Source organism: Heterocephalus glaber, unplaced genomic scaffold, assembly GCF_053883595.1.
Source record: "Heterocephalus glaber isolate CG9 unplaced genomic scaffold, H.glaber_assembly_v1.0 deba00001553, whole genome shotgun sequence".
Taxonomy (NCBI): Eukaryota; Metazoa; Chordata; class Mammalia; order Rodentia; family Bathyergidae; genus Heterocephalus; species Heterocephalus glaber.
The window spans coordinates 30,065,126-30,084,505 of NW_028258344.1; the positions used below are offsets into that span (position 1 = coordinate 30,065,126).

Here is a 19,380-nt window from a genome sequence, read left to right on the forward strand (position 1 = left end):
GAAGAAAAGGTCCAAAGGGGTAGGGGTAGTGGGAGGGACAGGGGAAAGGAAAGGAGGGAAAGGAAAAATGCTGAGAAATGGAAAAAATGGAAATAAAGTCTTTGTAAATAGGGAAGAGTGGAGGGCGTGAAGGGTGTGCTAGGAATGGGGAAAAAAGAAGAACCAAGATGCATTATATAAAGGTACAATTCCCAATGAGAAATGTAATTGTGTTGTATACCTAAAATGTACCAATAAAAGAATTTAACAAAAAAAAAAAGAATAGTGAAGACTGAGCTATAATGAAACAAAGTTAGATACATTTAAGACAATAAAGAAATAGGTGAACACTAAGTCCATAAAAACAGAATAATTTTTTTCTGATAAGAATGGTCATAGACTTCATCTCACTTATTCTTTTTCATACATCTTAATATTTTAAATTTATTTCTTAATGGATACATAGAAACAACAATTATGTCTCTTTATGTGATATCATATGGTATGTAATTTCATAAATTGATTATTAAAATTTTAGTATGCTTAGAAGTCCAGTCATCAAGCAATTATTAAGCATATACTCTATACACAGCAAATATAGATGAGTTAGAGACTTGTCCCATAGATTTTCATAGTTTAATGAAGATGAAAATTAATAGCTAACATTAAATACTAAGGATACAAACAAGGTACTATGGTCTCATTGAACTTGGCATGGGGAAGTATGATGGTCCTACATGATTTGCTTAGGGAGTTTGGACATCAAACTTCAAAGAGGAGCCAGTGAAGACTATAAAGCAAATGAGGAGTTTGGGAGGATAAGTTTGTATTTTAGAGAAGTGAGAATAATGGGAGAAGGGGCTGAAGAGGGGCAGCATTAAAACATGGAGATGAAGAATAAAGTTACTCTACTAGGTTAGATTAGAGGGATTAGGAAAAAAGAGAGATGGAAGAAATATTTTAGAAGCAAGAATCATAGGATGCAGTGAATTTTGTGGTTTGGGTAACTCAAAGAATAGAGAATGACTCCTAAGTTTTTATTAGCAAAGATTAGAGTCATGAAGAAGACATTAGTATAAATAGGAATCAAGAAAGTAGATATTTATATGTAGTGGACTCATGGAAAAAGAATGAGTTCTTTTTTTTGGTGTAGGTTCAATTCAAGGTCTTATAAGGCCCCATGTGATAGGCCTTTCTTTGACTCACTGAGGAGGCATTTAAAAACACATTTTTGGGGACAAGAACTTAGTGGTCATCAGCTCATATGGGGCATTTGGAACACCATAGGTGGGTGACACCAAGTTCAGGATTATAGCTTTTCTTTATCCTCCACGAGACCTAGGACAAAGTAGAGTTTTAATAATAGCTTATTGAATAAACCTTCTAGTTCTAACATTTTGTTTGACCTTACTTGATGTGCCTCAGAGCTTTAAAAAAATTCTATAAAAGGCAAAGTTGAGGGTTGGTTGTTGGATCATTAGCTCTAAAATCAGATATTCAAACTGTCAAAATGTCTGATTCAAGTCATAAGACCTAAGGGGAACAATTCTTTCTTTACTAAATTACTTACAAGCCTTACCTAATCATATAATTGCCACTTACTCATACCAGTTTGTATTAATATGTCTCATGGTTAAAATGCTGAAAATAAAATTAGAAAGTATGTTAGTATTCAAATACTTATCTGTATTTTATTTGTTAAACATTTTTATTTTTGTGTTAGCTGAGACATTAATGTATCATCTTCTTTTTTGGCTTCTTCCCTAAGGTGATCTTTTCCTTTCTTCTCCTCTGTCTATATAGATATAGAAATTATGAATGCTTTTTTCTTTAGGTAATTTGGTAACTGAACACAAAAAGACAGAGATGATGAAATATATATTTCTTGAAATAAAGAACCAAAGGGAAACAGAAGAAACTAATAACTACGTATTTTGTAACTGTTTCATTTGAGCTAAATGTACTACACTAATATTTCCAGTATATATGTCTTATTATATATATATATATATTTTGGTACTGGGGATTGAACTTGGGTCCTTCAGCTTACGCAGCAGGCTGCAAAGCCACTGAGCTAAATCCCCGGCACTTATTATATGTTTTTAAAAGGATTTTTCTCATAATTACATAATTAAAGATTTGGTAAATAGTAGAAATATTTCACAAATTCTAATAAACAAATTTGGAAAAGTTTTTAGAAAGAAACATCATTAATTTGGGAAGAAAATCTTATTGGATTATCTCTTATTGAAAAATAGATTTCTAAATTTTGTTTATAAACCTCCATGGAAGAATAAAGAATTAGTTATTGCTAAAATAAAATTTGTGACTTTAAACATAAAGGTATAGAGAGAACTCATTAAAACTGATGAAAAATAAAATTATAGTAGTATTCCTCTCTTCTTTAAATTCTATCAGAGGAATAAGCCAAAAAAAAAGATTATGTAATGGACATTTATGCCTTTGGGTTCACAGAAGTTTTTGCCTTCTGGGACACTGCATTATAGCAAAAGTTGGATGGGATAGAAGCAAGCAGGGCAGTGGCAAAAAGACTGCCCTGACAAGAGAGATAGAAAGAAAGCTTGTGGTTTGCAGGTGTACTCAGGAATATCAGTTTGTTTATTTATTATTATTATTATTTGCGGTACTGGGTGTTGAACTCAGGACCTTGTGTTTGGGAGGCAGGTGCGGTGCCACTGAGCTAAATCCCCAGCCATTTATTTATTTATTTATTTATTTATTTATTTATTTATTTATTTATTTATTGTCTTGGAGGTTAAACCCAGGGCCTGTGGACTTAGCTACATCTCTTAATACTTAAAAAAAATTTAAAATTTTGAGATACGCTCTTGCTAAATTGCTAAGTTACCCAGGTGGGCTCAAACCTGTGATCCTCCTGTCCCAGCCAAGTGCTGAGGTTACAGGTGTGTGTCACCCACCACACCTGGCAGAATAATAGTTTTAAGAAAGTGTGCACACATAAGATACTGATCTTGAAATTTTAAAACATCGTCTGTTTATTAGGACTCTGAGAAAGTTTTCATGTACTCCAGAAGCAAGTTTCTGTACTTTAAAATTTGCTGCTTTAGCATGAGAGGATGACTAGTTTTTAAAAATATGTTTTGAAAGGGCTGGGGATTTAGCTCAGTGGTTCTGCTGCCTGCTTCACAAATGCCAGGTCCTGAGTTCGATCCCTGATACCAAAAAAAGAGAAATGTTAGAAAAAAAACCCATGTTTTAAATTTTTGATTTTTTTTTTAGCGATAGCCCAGGTAGGCCTTGAACTCACAATTCTCCTGCCTCAGCCTTCCAAGCATTGGGATTATAAGTGTGTGCCACCATGCTCAGCTTCTTTCTCTTTTATTTGGAATTAGCATGTAATAATTGTTTTATGGGGCACATTGAGATAAATCCATATATGTATACAATATATAATGATCAAATCAACATAATTAGCATTTCCATCTCTTTAAACATCATTTCTCATTTCTTTGTGTTGGGAAACTTCAAACTCCTTCCTTGTAGGTCTTTATAAACCACACAGTCATGCTATTAATCTGTAGAATACTATTATTTATTTCTCATATCTAACTCTATTTTGGTATCCATTATCTCACCTATTCCTATCCCTTCTCTCCATTACCCTTCTAGCTTGTAGTGAACATTATTCTATTCTTTATTTCTATCAGTTCAACTTTTTTAGTTTCCACATATGAGTGAGGACATGTACTATTTGTCTTTCTGTATCTGGCTTAGTTCTGTGCCTGACTTAACATAACATCCTCCAGTTCCATCCATGTTGACACAAACAAAAGGATTCATTTTTCAAACAGCATAATGATATTGCATTGTGATATATTTTCTTTAAGGTCATTTTTTTTTTAACTATACAGAATATGAAGGTTTATTTAAAAAAAGATTACATTTTTTAACCAGGTTACACAGATGCACTTAATGTAACAGTACCTTCTGCAAAAATAGGTTACATAATACTCAGAAATGCAAGGAACAATCTTACTCTCTAAAAATTAGACAGCAGACTTTTTAAACTTAGACAGCCTTCAAAATGGTGGCCGACAATGCTTGGTGACAAGAAGAACGTCCAGAACCTGGCACCACAGCGCCAATGCTGCAGATTAACCCACTACCACACAGCTGCAAACTACGCCTCACATTCACACGGCCTTCAACAAAACAGCTTCGACTCCCATCTTTTCAAATGTGTATTGGTGCTGCAAGAAAGTAAAGTTGAATGATACACAAAACTATTAAAAATTACAACAGAACTATTTAAACGTCTTCTCTAAAACTGAGAAAAGCAATCATGTTAAAATTTTTTAAAAAAGAAAATAAAAAGTCTGACAGAACTCTCAAGCAGGTCAGAGGGTCCTCTTCTTAAGTAGTCAAATAAAGTTTATAGGAGATTTCAATAAATTATCTTGAAACCATGGCAGAGAGCTCATTTTCAAAATCGCCGTGGAGGTCCACCCTTAAATGGCTTAAACCAGAGCCACTTCCTCTCGGCATGGAACTGCCCCCAATCTGTACAATTCTATTAATTGGAGATGCATTACTCGAGGGCTGCTGGCTCATCATGCCTGCGCCTGCCCGGCCGTCACCCATTCGCCTCGTGTCATGGTAGCCAGGCTCTTGAGAAGGTGGACCATGCCACTCTTTCCGTGGTCCACTTGTGTCCCGTCCATGGCGATCAACCACGTGTCGTTCTTCAGGGTAGTGCTGGGCTCCACTGCCCGGTCTGAGATGACTCCTCTGTCGCTCTCTCGGCCGCCATACCCAGAAGCATTACTTCGACTCCCAGGCGGAGCCCCTCTCACACTGTGTCCTGACACGTCCCTGCCAGAGCGCTCTGGCCTTTCAACTCTTGCGTCCTGCTTGTCGGCAGGCAGACATGCTCCCTTCGCCCTTCCGGGAGGCGGGTCTGGAAGGGTTGGGCCCGACCTCCCGGGGGTGTCTCGGGTGCGCCATGTCGGGCCTGTCGTGCATGATCGCTGTTCTCCTCTCCTCTCGCTCAACTCGCACATCTCTTCTGTCTGTGTCCCTAAGTTCATTTAGTGCAGGAGGCGGCTCACTTCTTCTTGAATCACTGAAATTTTTGGGGTATCTCTCAAAGCTGGGATCGTCTCTTCGTGCAGTTGGCTGTGCTTTTTTCCCTTCACTCTGACCAGCAAAGCGTTCCTGCCTATCAAAAGAGGAAGACTGTACTGCTGAGCTGTCAGGAAACCTGGCCCTCTCCCGATGATCAAAGTCATTAAATCTGTTCTGTTGGCGAGAGTAGTCGGAGCTGTGGCTGAATCGGGGATCTGTATCTAGCGACAACTTTTTATTCTCGCTCCAGTAAGGATCATCTCGCCTATGATCTACATCATGTGGGCGTTTCAGAGAATTCCTTTTTTCTTGTTCATAACGAAGCTGCTGCTGCTGTCTTCTGAGTTCCTCTCGTTCTCGAGCAATCCTTTCAGCTTCCTTACGCTGTTCCTGTTCAATACGAATGCGTTCCCTTTCCAAGCGTTCGCGTTACATTCTCTCTCTCTCTCTCTCTCTAGTTTTTGGCTTTCAATTTCTAGGCGCTCTCTCTCTCTCTGTAAGCGTTCCTGTTCTTCCCGTTCACGAATTATTCCAATTCGTTCTCGCTCTCGACGCTCTCTTTCTGCAATCTCTCTTCATCTTTGAAGTTCCATTGCTCACCGCAGCCTTTCAAAACGAACTAAATGTTCTCTCAATCTCTGTTCTTTCATCTTTTCAAAAGGCAAGATCTCTTTCCTTCTGTAGTCTTTGTCCCTCTTTTTATCTAGGCTAGCTCTCTCCTTTTCCTTGCTTCTTGCATGAATTTTGTCATATCTTCCTCTTCTTGATGGCCTGCAATGATCTCCCTTAGTTTGGTCTAGTATTACCATATGTCCTGGACTCTTTGAACTTATTCGTTTCTTTTCATTTTTTTTACTCGATTCTGAAATCTGTCCACTTGTTCCATTATCATTCTTCTCTTCTTTACTTTCCATTTTCTTATTATCCTTGCTTTCTTTTTTCTCAGATTTTTTGGATAATCTCTTCTCTTCTTTCTTGACAGAGGTTTGTGTCTTGCTACTTCTATCATTCATATTCTTTTTATCTCTGGAACTTCTTGAACTACTCTTTTCATCATTTTCTTTCTTCATTCCTTTCTTAGAAGGATCACCTTTTACCTTCTCCACAGAACTCAGTTGGCCATGCAGTTCAGTTTGATGAAGATGTGCAATACATCTGGACACTTCTGTGCTTGAAGACAGAGTGACAATACCATAGCATTTTGCCCCAGGACTTCGAGCATTTGTAACCACCTTTGCACTTAGCACCTTTCCATATTTGCCAAAGAGATTCTTCAAATCAGCAGTTTTGGTATTAGAAGAAAGTCTACTAACCCAGCTATTTTTAGTTGAGCTTCCACTGCTACCACTAGTACTACTTGTACTTCCTTTGTCATCTTTAGATGATGTCTTGCTGTCTTTAGATTCCTTGGAAGAGCTCTTTGCTTGACAACAGGCCCCAGTAGACGAGGGGCCTTTCTTCAAAGTATCCTTTTCTTTGTCTCCAGATTCTGCTTTCTTAGAACTTTCTCTGGCTTCCTTCTTGACAGGATCGCTCTTCACGAAGTCTTCCTTCTTACCATCTTTATAGTTCACATTTATCTCATAATCCTTGGTTTCCTTCTCAGGGCTCTGTGCAACGACGTCCTGCCCATCTTTTGGCTTACTTGCTTCAGAATCTGTAATTTTCACATTTTTACCTGTTTCTAGGAGGTCATCACCATCAAAATCCAGAGTGATGGCATCTTCAGCCTGGATTGTGACCGAGATGATGTCATCCTCAGCTTCTTTCACATTCGCATTAGCTTCCATCTCTTCGTGAGCCGTGTGATCAGCTTCAGCTAGGTTCCCTTCTTTCTCATTTTCCTCTTCCTCACCATCTTGGGCTGTTAGAAAGGTACCATCTTCACCTTCTTGAGCTTCAATGTCCTGACTTTCGATGTCCTCTTTTTCTACATCTTCTATTGCTTCTGCCTCTATTAATTCATGAGCTCTCTTGTTCTCTTCGGCAGAAAGTAACTCCTTGGAATTCGCATTTTCTTCATTTTCACCAAATTCTTCAGAATCATTTATTTCGTCACTTTCATCTTGTTCATGTGCCTCTTGATTCTCCAATTCACAGTCCTTGACAAAAGCATCATCTTCCACAGAAGCTTCTCCACTCAACTCATCTGTTTCTTGTTTTTTACCTTTGCCTTTGGTTGGTTTCTTGTTTGGAGTATCAGTTGAAATAGTTAATTCAATATTATCCGGATCGCCTCCTTCCTCTTCAATAGCCATGGCCGGAGGCGGAGGCAGCGCAGCCCGCTCCCGCCGCCCTGGCGAGGCCGAACCACCGTCCGGAGGTTGGTCGCCAGCGGGGAAGTCCGGGGCGCACGCGCGGGGCAGCTCGCTGCCCATAGGCCGGACGGATGCGGGGTCTACCGCTGTGTCGCTGGTGGATCCCGCGGCCGCGAGGCAGGGCCAGCGAGGCGCGGCCTAAGCTCCCTGGTGGACCTCAACAGGCCTCACCTGCTTCAGTCAGGAGACCAGCACAGTCTTGACTCCGTTGATGTCCAAGTTCCGCCGCTTCAGCTCGGACTTGAGGTCGATGACCCGCAGGTCGGCAATCTTCTGGCCTTCAGCCGACCCCACGGTACCGGCAGTGGCAGCCATCTTGGGAGAGCGGCGCGCGGCTGAGGCAGCGAGCAGGCTGAGGGCAGCGGCGGCGGCGCCAACTTCCTCCCAGGCCTCGGCCTAAGGTGATTAATTTTGGTGAGGATGATAAAATGGGCTGGTGGTAGTTAGGGATGAGTTTACAGGGGAGGTAATATTTGAGTTAAGTTTCAAACGATAAATGGCAGGCTGGGGAGGGGTGTAGATCAGTGGTAGAGCACTTGACTAGCACCCATAAGGCCCTGGGTTCAATTTACAGTACAAGGAAAAAAAGGGAGGAATGGCATATTGACTGTGTAAAGGGTAGATGTTGAAGGCAAAGCTTAACAAGCTGAATAAAGGCATGTTCATTGCAGCCTTGTGGAATACAACAAAAGGTTAAACACTCCAAAATAGATTCCCAAATCACCTATAATTTGTCTTGAAAGGTCAATTGAAACTGAAACGTAGAACCATAGCAGAATTCTAAGCAGAAGAATTACATGATTAACTATGTTTTAGAAAAATAATTGTAAAAAGAAAGATAATCAGTTGCAATGAAGAGGAAGTGTGATTTGAAGAAGGAAGAATGACAAGTTAAATTATATGGGATAGTATAAAAGTATGAAATTTCAAGTTTGGTCAATGTAGTGCCCTGAATAGCATCTGCTAAAATTCATGTTCACTTGAAATCTCAAAATGTGATCTTATTTGGAAATGAGGTCTTGGTAGATAGAATTACAAATTGTCCTTGACTTATGATTGTTAAACGTACAAGTTCTTGACTTTATGAGGAGGCAAAAGTGGTACGCATTCAGTAGAAACCATACTTTACCTTTGAATTTTGGTCTTTTCTTGGGCCACTGATAAGCATTATGATTCTCTTGAGATGCTGTGAAGCAGCAATGAGTCAGTCAGCCACGCCATTGTGGGGGTAAACAGCATGTACCCTACTGTGCACTGTGTTTCTAAGTTATGATATTCAGTAGGTTGGGTGGATTAAATTCATTTTCAATGTATGATGCTTTCAATTTAATGAGGGGTCTATTGGAATATAATCTTATAAATTGAGGAACATCTGCATTTGTGTAGAATTTATGTTGGAGCCAGGTGAGCCCTTAATTTAATAACTGGAGTCCTTATAAGAAAGCCATGTGAGAAAACAGTGCAGTCATAGAGGGATAACATCATGTGACTACAGACAGGGTTTGGAGTGATGCGCCTACAAGTTGAAAGATGCTATGGCTGGACAGCCACCACCAGAAGCTAGGGGACAGACATAAGACAGGTTCTCCCTCAGTGGTTCTTGAAGGACCAACCTTGCTGAGATCTTGATTTTGCGCTTAGCCTCCAGAACTGTGAAAATAAATTTCTGTTATCTTTAGCCACCTAGTGTATGGTAATTTGTTATGGCAGCCTTAGGACACTAATCAAGTTAGCAGCATGGACAATTATGATACCACATGGGCAACTTGGATGGAACTGTAAGAGAAATAGAAATCCATTTAGTTCAGTATGTGTTAAACTTGACATGTGAATTAAGAATCAAGATCTCTTTAAGTACGTTCAGTATAGTAAGAAATTGAGCGTTTAGGTCTGGAAATCAGAAAGGAGGACTGAGCTGGAGATGTTGATCAAGGAATCAGCAATTTAGAGGAGTTGATGGAAATTATTCAGTGGGTGAGATTACTGGTAAAAGCCTGCATAAAACAAGATAAGAGTGGGAGTTCACAACCTTGGAATTTGCTGACATTTAAAGAGCAGCATTAAAAAGATGGAACTGAGAAGTAGCAATTAGACAGATCTAAGAGAGAAAAATGTCACCGAATCAGGGAGGGTAGGAGTTTGAAAAAGGAGGTCAGTGTGTCTCATGGTGCACATGAAGTGAGTAGGATGAGGGTTAGAGGAGATCTTCAATTTTATCAAGTAAGATTTCATTGGTAATCTTTAAGAAAATTGGTGAGGAAGAGGTGTAATTTTTATCAAATTTCATCATTTTCTTCCTGTCATTAGCTAGTTTGTAAAAAGGGTACATAGACTCTGTCTTTGTCATCTAATTACTATTCTGTATTTCTAGTCATTATTTTCTAAAATCACTTAAAAGTGGTCTTTACTTCCGGTAATAAAATCTTGACTAGATTTTTGCTTTTGCAAACTTTACTAGATTCTCCTTAGTTTTTTTTTTTTGTACTAGGGATTGAACTTGGGTCCTTGTGCTTGCGGAGCAGGTGGTGGAAACACTGAGCTAAATTCCCAGCCTGATTCTCCTTAATTTTTAATTAGGAATTAATTCATTTTCTAATGACAATTCATCTTTCAAAAATGTTATTTGATTAAAGTCCTTTTAGAGCAGGTATTTCGGCTTTGTTCTATAACATATAGGAATTAGACAAAGTATTCTATTAAAATTTGAGAATTTTTTTGGAGAGGAAGAAACTGGTCTTTATTTTTTCTTTGCTAAGTTTAGGTAATAATTAGTGAAAAATTCTGAGTATTACTGTCAAACCTTACATCTGGAAAAAAAATCAGCTTTGGATATGGGAACATTTTGGGGGGCATAACTTTATGAATAAAATAATTGAAAATAGTACAGAGTTCTGATTTGTCATTGTAGCCTACATATTTTAGCATGTTTTGATGAGTATAGATATAACTCAACCAATCCCCTCTCTCACTCACCCATAAATGCTACAAAGATTTTAAATTGTTTATCAAATTCACTTACACATATGGTATTGTTTGCACACATTAGTTTGTACATATGGTAACGTACATATGGATATTATAATGCACAATTTTCTAACCTAAATTATTCTTGATGTGTTTGCAACATGCTACAATGCATTTATGGCTCCAAAGCTTGTTTTCTCATCCTTTGTTAGCAGTCACCTCCCTCGGGCTTTTCTTCTATTAATCTGTAAGCACTGGGTGTTATGACCATGATGTTTGCTTTTATTGTTAGTGAATAACATTCTAGTAGCCTAACCATATTTAAAGTTAGGGAACTACTTTAAGGCTAACATAACTAAAAAGTTTATAAAAATATTGGCCATAAATTGTGAATTTAAATCCCTAGACTCAAGTGTACACATGTGTGAATGCACATGCACACATCAACACAGTAAGGAAGAGCAACCCTGCCCAAATCTTAACCTGATTAAAAACCGAATGAACGAACACAGAAATATAAATATAAAATAATTGTAACACCAATGCATTTTATTTCAGTAAAAATTTTAAATTCCCTAGTGGCTTTCAATATTTTTCTTTCTTCTTCGAGTGAGTAAACAGTAAATAGAAAGACTATGTTTTTACCATTTTTTTCTGCATAGTGGCATCCTGAGAAACCCCACTTATATTTACAAGTGTTCCTGAGAATTGTTGTCTTTGGGAAGTTCTGAGGTACACTGTGAGTTTTGTCTTTGGGAAGTTCTGAGGTACACCTCATACATTTATTCAACAGATACTTACTGTACGCTTACTTTCAATCAGGAAAGATAACATGCTTCATATTCACTCTGAATATTCTTTAGTTAATATTTCTCTCTTTCATATGCTTTTACATTTGTTCTTTCTTACTTGTTCTAATTAAATTGATGTATTCTTTACTTAAAATCTGTTCTATTCGAATATATTATGACTGGCTTGTGTGTCCCTAAAATTCATATGTTAACCCTCGATGTGACTGTATTTGGATTCAGGGTTTTTAGGGGAGGTTAAATGAAATCATAAGGGTGGGGATTTAATATGACAGGGTTGTTGACTTTGTAAGAGGAGGAGAGATACCAGGATACCAGAGGAGGGTTCTTTCTCTCTGTGTGTGGGGGGGACCACAGCTATTGCAACTACAGCAAGAAAGTAGGTATTTACAAGCTAGGAGAGAGACCTCACCAAAAATCAATCCTGATAGCACCTCAGTCTTGGCCTTCTTACCATCAGCAGTGTGAAAAAGCAAATTTTTATTGTTTAAGCCACTCACTCTATAGTATCTTATTATGGCAGCAATAGCAGACTGATACATATAAAACACATGTGTCTAAACAAAGGATAAAGCTATTTTTAAAAGCAGGTGGAGAATTAGATCAAGGTAACATGTGAATATTGTAAATCCCTAGAAATGATAGCAAAGATATTTTTTAAAATCTGCAACACTGGAAAACAAGACATTGTTACAAGTAAACCAGGAAATCTGAGAAGTTTCTCATAGAAAGCAGATGGATTGGTATTAACTCATTTAATGCTTACAAATTGTGAAGTGCACAGAACAGTGTGGATTTTGCTGTTATCAATGAAGAAATCCACTACTAACTATACTCACAAGAGAGGTTTGTTGCAAAGGGAGGGATTTCTGGGAGTGTTCTACCCTCAGAGGGAGTGGAGACAAGGGGCCAGAAAGGGCCGTGGTCAACCACATTCAGAGTGGACAGAGTTGTGAAGTGGGTTCCCTTCTTCCCTCCAAACTCGCATCCAGTGGGTGGAAGCAGAAACAACTGCCTCTAAGTAGTGAAAAAGGATTTTGTTGGGAGAAGAGGAATTGTATCCCATGTAGATGTCAAATAAAAGAAGGAATGGCGGACTGAATACCTAGACAGAGAGTTAGTGTTAAATGCCTCTTGGCAATGTTTTATCCTACAGGCACTGTAGAAAGAGTACAATAAATAGAACAGTGTCTACAGCAATGGCATACTAGGCAGTGGTATGAGGTAAGGAGAGTGAATAGGAAGAGTTTTGATGGGAATGATCTTTTCCAGGTATAGGCAATAAATGGAGGCCAGGGTTTATAGTGAATTAAGACCTCCTAAAAGACTAAAAGTCAATTTGCTTTTTATTATTACCACGTGCCAATAATTCTTGACAATGTTCATGATAAGATCTTCAACCTCCAAAGTAGAGCTGCTTGTCCCATCTTTGCATGCTACTGACCTATACACACTATGGGGGAATTTCAAGTTCAAAGCTGATTATATAATCCAAAAATTATCAGTACAATGAAAACCACAGAAGAAAATAAAGAGAAAAACTAACACCCAAGGAAATGGAATTAACAAAACAGACAATAATTTTAAGAAAGAAAAATATCTTCATATATGTGCAACAGGATATATGATTTACATTGATTGGGATAGATTATTGTATAAGATAATCAACTGATATTTAAAGAAAGAAAATGTAATAATGTAAGAAACAAAAAATAAAACAATAATAAAAACAAAATATGGGATTAGCTAAATTGCAGAATGAACATAGCTAAAGAGAGAATTTTGGAGCTGCAGAGTTCTCCCTGCAAAAACCACAGAAAGACAATAGGTGTAAAGCATGCAAGAAAAGGTAAGAAAGGATAGATGATAAGATGGGTAAGAAAGGCATGGAGGATTGATGCAGGAGTCCTAACACCTTTCTAAGTTCCCAAAGGAGACAACATAGGAATAGGAGCAGATGAATTAGTCAAAGATATCACAGAGAACGCTACTCAGAGCTGAAAATTGCACAAGTTTTCAGATTAAAAGAGGTCCTCAAAGGTGAAGAAATGAATAAGAAACAGTTATAACCCAGTACATTGTAATCAATCTCAGAACACTAAAAGTAAAGATAAAAATCCTAAAAGCTCCTAGAGTTTAGAAAAAACAAAAAATTTACAAACAAAATTAGCTCTGTATCAGATTTCTCACTAGCAATACTGGATACTGGAAGCTAATGAAACTATCTCAAATTTGTAAGGGTGAATGAATTTTCCTTGAATTTCATGCTGCCAACATCCTGTATAAGATCATCTCTACCTTGCTCCGGGAGACTAGCTTTCAAGCACAGCTCTCCTTTGCTCAGCATGCAACAAATTCAATTTTTGTGTCAGCTATTAAATACTGGCATTTTTCTTCGACACTAGGAAAATAATTAAAAAAAATAAAGGAGACTCAAAAAAGGTGATGATATGGATGAAGATGTTAGAATTTTTGTTAGTTCCCAAAAGCTATATTGGGAAACTTATTTATTTGTAGGTGAGTCTGTGGATATACTCACCAAAACTATCCTTCTTCAGTGAGAACTCGCCTTCACAACCAACCCATGTCCAGATGGACTTACTGCGTGAAAGAGGAAAGAACCTACAGAAAAGGTGAGGGACAGTTTTTTTTGTGCCACTGTGCAAGGCACAGTAATTATAGGGGTGGACGTGGTGGTACATGACTGTAATTGCAGCTGCTCAGGGGGCTGAGGTCAGAGGTCTGCAAGTTCAAAGCCAGCCTGGGAAACTTAGCAAGACCCTGTCTTAATATAAAAAATAAAAAGGGCTGAGTATATAGCATGGTAGAATACAGTATTTGCCTTGAATGCATGAGGCCCTGGGTTCAATCCTCTGTACAGGAACAAAAAAGGTGTAGTAATTCTAACCACTATAAAATATGGTGAATGGATGTGTTGAATTCTGACTGTACTAATTCCATTTTGAGTAAACTGGAGAGAGACAGGAGATAGACAGAGACTGGGCAGGTGTGACCAGGAATGTGGTTCCATTCAGAGCAATTCAATAATCTAAATGCAAATGAAGGTACTTTGGAGAAAGAGGGAAACCAAGAGTGTCTGAGTCAATGAAGCAAACTCGCATGGGAATCTCAAAGAAATCAGAAATAGCACAGAAAGAAGTCAGGCTAGGGATGGAAGAAAAAGTAGGGATGCTTATAATCAGACATGTGGAGGTCATGATTCTACACAGTGAGGTATGGGGCAACAGGAGAGAAGTCCAAACTTTGGTGGCCTGTGTGTGGCTATGGAGCTCTGGAGAACTGCTTCCCAGCCCATTACCATCTAGAAATTAGGAAGGTTAATGTGTGGCTGGAAAAAGTTCTTGCGTTGGTTTTTCTTTAAGATTGAGTGAATAGCAATTGGAAGTATATTGGAGACATATTTCCTTAACAGGAATAATTCTACAGCTTTTTTTCTATGAAAACATAGAGACATCATTTATATTTCAGGCAATCAACAGCACCTAATAAAGAAAAAATGCAGAATGAACATTCAGTTTGATAGTGAAATAAAGGCAAAAACAGTACATGTATTTAAGGGATACTCTGAGTACCAAATCAATGGCTGCATCTTTCCCTTCTTTTAAATAAAGAGTTTGTAGGAGACAATGAGTTGATCTGAATTACAAGACTCTAACTACGTGTATGAAGAAAGATGGCTGGGATGACTATTAAATGAAAGGATGAAGTGTTTAACTTTCACTGGAAGTAGATTAATAAAGAGCCAGATGAAATTAAATAAATTTCTTTTAACTGCTGAAACTCATGGAGAGAACTGTATTGGTAGTCTGGTTCTATAGTGAAACTTTCCTTAAAATGTAGGCAGTTGGTACTAATCTTTTTTTGCTTAGTAATTATATTTTGAGAAGAAATCTGTACTGAATGGGTCACTGTCGTAGTTTTGATTGCGGTCAGTTACCTCCTGTGAGGATGGACTTCAGGACATTAACGCCACCATTAAAAAGCCACCAGCTGATTTTTTTTCTTTTTTTAACAAAGGTTCAAAAACGATTCAAAGAAGGAAAGGTAGTCGTTTCAACAAATAGCTCTGGAGCGATTGGACACTCATAGGCAAAAGACTGAATTTCAACTGAAATCTTATATTTTACATGCAGATTACCTTAAAATAGATCATGGACTTAAGTGGAAAACATAAAATTATAATTTTTTTTTAAAGAGAAAAGCTTTTGCCAGCTTAAGACTGGCAAAGAATTCTTAAATTTGAGAAGAACAGTCCAGTGCATAATAAGAAAAATTGATATATTATACTTGATCAGAATTAGAAAGGTTGGCTTTGTGAAACATTCTGTTAAGAGGATAAAAGACAAACAGATTGGGAGAAAACATTTGTATACTACATATATGACAGGTATCTAGAAGGCATAAAGATCAAAATTCAACAGTAAAAACAAAATACAGTAATCTCGTTATAAAGTGAGCAAAATACATGAACAGATACTTCACATAAGAGAGTGCACAGATGGCAAATAAGCACATGAAAAGATGTTCAGCATCTTTAGCGATTAGGAAATGTGGATTAAAAGCACAATGAGATATCACTACATGCTTCTCCAATTGGCTAAAATAAAAAATAGTGTCAACACCAAATTCTGGCAAGCCTGTGAAGAAACTGGATTACTTAGGCATTTCTGGGTGAAGGGTAAAATAGTACAGCTAGTACATTTTGGATATATATCTATATATCTGTATATATAGATATCTATATATATATATCATATGAACCTAAAATTACACTTTTGAGAATTTATCACAGAGAAAAAAACCCTATGTTCACACAAAAATCTGTGCACGCTCATAATAGCTTTACCTGAAATAATTCTAAAATGAAAACAATCTAGATATCCTTCAGTTAGTGGATCTTTATGCAAACTGTGGTACATCAATGTCCTGGAATACTTACCAGCCAAAACAAACCAACAAACAAAAAGAAGTGAACTATTGATGCACCCACACTTGGATGACTCTCTGGAGAATTATACTCACTAGAAGCTGATCTCAAAGAGTTATATAAAATAATGATTTCATTTATGTACTGTTTGTAAAATGACAAAATTGTAGAAACAGGGAATAGTGACTGTCAGTGCTCAGGGATGGGATCAGATGTCGAGCTAAGGAGGGAAGTGGGTTTAGTTATAAAAGGGCAACATGAGAGATCTTTGCAGTGGTGGAATTGTTATGTATCTTGGTGGTGGATATGTGAAATTGCACATGTGATAAAATTGCATACGACTACACACACACACAAACATACACATATGACTAAGTATAAGTAAAACTGAGGAACTAGGGATAAAATTAGCAGGTTCCCCATGTTAATATCTGACTTGTGACATCTGTCTCTATGGCTTTGCAAGATACTATCACTGGGTAAGGAGTACACTGGATCTTTCCATAGGATTTCTTACAAGGGCATGTAAATAAATTAAATATTTAAGAAAAAGGCATTCTTTACCTGGTAGCCGGCCCCCAGCTTAGCTATGTCTTGTGTACTTGGGTAGAAACATGAAGTTCTGTGACTGCTGCTCAGAGGGGGGCCCTCACCCCATGCCCACTGAATCAGCATGTTCATTTACAAAGTGCTTTCAATGACTGTATGCACATTAAAGGTTGAGAATCATTGGTGCAAAGAGTAGTCTTGAAAATATAAATCTATAAAGTGCTAACAAGAGCCCCACTACCTTTTAAGCTTAAGTAGCCTCTCTCTTTTCTTAAAGGAAATTCTGATTTTTCTGGAATATTAGCTATGTCAATATGACACATGATTCTCATAGGACTCAGTGAGACAGGCTTTATTATGTTCTTTTCAGATGAACTAATGGCAGCGCAGTCTATCTGATTGCAAAGTCACCCATACAAGTGGGAGAAAGATTATAAACAAATTACAACAGAGCTTTGAAAGAGAGAGGGAAATAATGAGAACTCAATGTTTGTTCATCTTTAGAAGATGAATATTTTTATTTCAAGAGGTCAAACTGGTCTTAAAATAAAAAAAATATATTTTAAGAGTAGAGAATATTAAGAGTACATGGAATAGAACTAAATGAGAGTATAGTTATATGGGTTTTAGGCAATATGTACAGAAGAAGAGTTAGTTAAGTTTTAAACTGAATGACTAACTTAAACTTAGTTTGCTTATCTGTAAGGTAAAACTAATATTTTCCAGAGGTAAATAATATAATGAACTATAAGAAAATAGTTTGAATCTTCAAGAGGAAAATTTGGAAAATAAGAATACCATATAGTACTGTAACATAAATTTCCAAAGCTTTTTCAGAGAGGCGGACCACTCTGCTGATAAACATTGTCATCAGATTTTATAGTCAAAATTACCGTGTCTTGTGCGGAAAATTTGTATAGTCTGTCACATACTATATTACACTGAATATTTGATTCAAATACCCTAGTTTCTGAAGGACACAACAGCACATAGCTGTAAAACTTACTCATAAATCATATGGCATGCTTGAGGGAACTTGCTATTCAATCTATTTACAGTCAGTGTAGATCTTGGATGTGCATCACAGATTTTTATGTAAATCAGGGACATCTATAGTCATATAAATTTGCATCTGCAACTTGATTCCTTTTAGTGAATGTGACAGAATCCTCCTGTTGGTTCCAGGAAAACTGCAAAAGCAGTGTGGAAGAGGTTGCATCTTTCAGTATTGCAGATATCTAATGGATCTGTTTTTCTTAATTTGATATTTGAGAAGAAAGGGCAGTTGTCAGCAGAACTATGCATGATCCTTTTGGAAAGCGAGGTTTATATTTGGCTTTTTAATAATAACATGGACCCAGAGTGTTTTACAGTTAGTAAGAGGCTAAGATTAATTATGCTACCTGCCATGCTATCTGTAGTACCAAGTTTTTAAACTTCTTACTCAGGTGGTAAGATGCCAGTGGTCATAAAGGCTTTAAGTATGAATATGGTGATGTTAGAGGCAAAATATCGCAACTCCACAGCTGGAGATTGGCATATGTTGCTGCTATACTCGTGAACAATAGATATTTTTATTTGCTTATATGCACGGGAAATTCAAGTTTTGTGGTGCTGGGAAGGTATATAACTTTTAGATCCTTTAAAAAGTGTGGAAATTATGAACAGAGTGAGAAACTCTGAAATCTATGCTCTATGTAGAAGTAGTCACCTGTGCAGGTGTTAAAGATGTGTTCAAAACAGTGCAGTGTTTTAAAATCCACCATCCAGAGGTATTACTTCACACCCACTAGGATGGCTATAATAAAAAAATGGGAAATAAGTATTGGAAAGGATGTGGAGAAATCAGAACCCTTGTATTTTCTCATAAACTGTTGGCATAAAATATGGTTCACTCGTGGTGGGAAATATTTTGGCAGTTCCTCAAAAAGGTAACCATAGATATATTATTTTGATCCCAAAATTCCATTTTTATATATACAGTCAAAAGAATAAAAGCAAACACTTAAGAATTTATACGAAAATGTTCATAATAGCACTATTCACAATAGGTAAAAGTTAGAAACTCCCCAAATATCCATAAATGGATAAAATGAATGAACAAATGATAGTATGCACATACAATGGAATATTATTATTTATAAAAATTGAGGTACTGATACAGGCAACAACACAGATGAACCTTGAAAATATTGTGTTAAGTGAGAGGGCAGACACAAAAAGTAACATGTATGGTTCCATTTGTACGAAATACTCAGAATAGAAAAATCCATGGAAATAGAATGCATATTGATGTATACTAGAAACCTGGGGAGGAGGGTGGGGAAAAACTCTCTTAGGGGTGAAAAGGATTTTACTTTAGAGTGATGTATATGTTTTGGAAGTAGATAGAGGTGGAGGTTGCACCACACTGAGAATGTAATAAATACTGCTGACTTGTTCATTTAAAAATATTTAATTTTATATTATAGGAATTTCCTTCCAATCATTTATTTACAAAAAATCCACCACCATTGATTCACTCAATAAAAATTTATTGTGTATTAGAATTTTGACCAGGAGATAGACATATAAAGCCAGTAGATCTTCCCTTCAAGAAGCTCAATATAATGTAGAACAACATTAGATTTCAGGTGCTAAGTTGCAAGAAGTAATCAAGTGCTTATAGAGTACCTATTGTGACTAGGTATCTGAATATGCTAAAAAG

The 19,380-nt window shown here is 37.2% G+C and overlaps 1 protein-coding gene, 1 long non-coding RNA gene and 1 pseudogene across 2 annotated transcripts in view; 1 reads left to right on the forward strand and 2 right to left on the reverse strand.

The window, feature by feature from the left end:
- Cngb3 (cyclic nucleotide gated channel subunit beta 3) overlaps window positions 1–19,380 on the reverse strand; it is a 162,505-nt gene that overhangs the window by 94,952 nt on the left and 48,173 nt on the right. The window lies entirely within an intron of this gene.
- The window catches only part of LOC110348540 (uncharacterized), a 188,845-nt gene that overhangs the window by 39,471 nt on the left and 129,994 nt on the right, over window positions 1–19,380 (forward strand). The window contains exon 4 of the long non-coding RNA XR_015442764.1: window positions 13,735–13,809. This is a non-coding gene — a long non-coding RNA (uncharacterized LOC110348540). The remainder of the gene's footprint in view (window positions 1–13,734; window positions 13,810–19,380) is intronic.
- On the reverse strand, window positions 3,840–7,733 carry LOC101712934 (SAFB-like transcription modulator; annotated as a pseudogene).